The sequence below is a fragment of the Elephantulus edwardii genome, unplaced genomic scaffold (genome assembly GCF_000299155.1).
Source record: "Elephantulus edwardii isolate Elephantulus edwardi_28Jun2011 unplaced genomic scaffold, EleEdw1.0 scaffold00395, whole genome shotgun sequence".
Classification (NCBI taxonomy): Eukaryota; Metazoa; Chordata; class Mammalia; order Macroscelidea; family Macroscelididae; genus Elephantulus; species Elephantulus edwardii.
This window is the reverse complement of record NW_006400145.1, coordinates 497,119-498,031: the sequence shown is the minus strand read 5'-3', so window position 1 is coordinate 498,031 and position 913 is coordinate 497,119.

Sequence of the window (913 nt, the reverse complement as noted above, 5' to 3'; positions counted from 1 at the left end):
CTCAGCGTCAGAGGAAGACATCAGTACACATCAAGCAGAGGCCACTATCAAGTTGTTGTTAACTGCAGTCCAGTTGCTTGCGACTCATAGCAACCCTATAAAAAGCTCTGAACCCTGCTCTATCAACATCATTATCTCCAAAACATCAACCCTCATTACCCTAGTCACTGAATCAATTCATCTCATCAAGAATCTTCCTCACCTGCACTGTCCCTCCACCCTCCTCAACAAATTAAAAAACAATGAAAAAATAGAAAGTATCTTCTCAGATCACAATGCCATAAAGAAAGAGATTAAAAAGAGGATAAAGGAAAAAAGAACACTCTTGAGGAAACCAAATAACACCTTGCCTGAGTAGAACTGTGCTATAGGAGAAATAAGAAATAAAATTTAAAAGTTTCTTGAATGAAAATTATCATACAGCGTATAAAACCTCTGGGATACAGCAAAGGCAGTCCTCGAGGGCAGTTCATAGCAATAAGCAAACATATAAGAAGGGGGAAAAAAGAAAAAGAAATTACTTAACACTGTCAGAAAAAAGAAAAAGAACAATCTAATCCCAAAGCCTCTAGAAAAAAGGAAATCATAAGACTAGGAGATGAAATAGAAAACAGAAAAACAATTGAAACCAATAACAAAATTAAAAGCCATTTTTCTGAAAGGGTTCATAAAATAGTTAAACTATTCCAAACTTAACAAAAGAAAAGGAAAAAAAGAGAAGACAAAAATAACTTAAATAAGTAATAAAAGAGGTGACATCACAACAGAACCAGTTGAAAAATTAAATTGACAATATTGGGATATTACAAAATGCAGGAGCCAAAATATGACTTTGATTTCATACCACCTGAATTTCAGAATCATCTCAGGAACAGGTTTGAGGCCTTGAACACTAATGAGCGAAGACCAGATG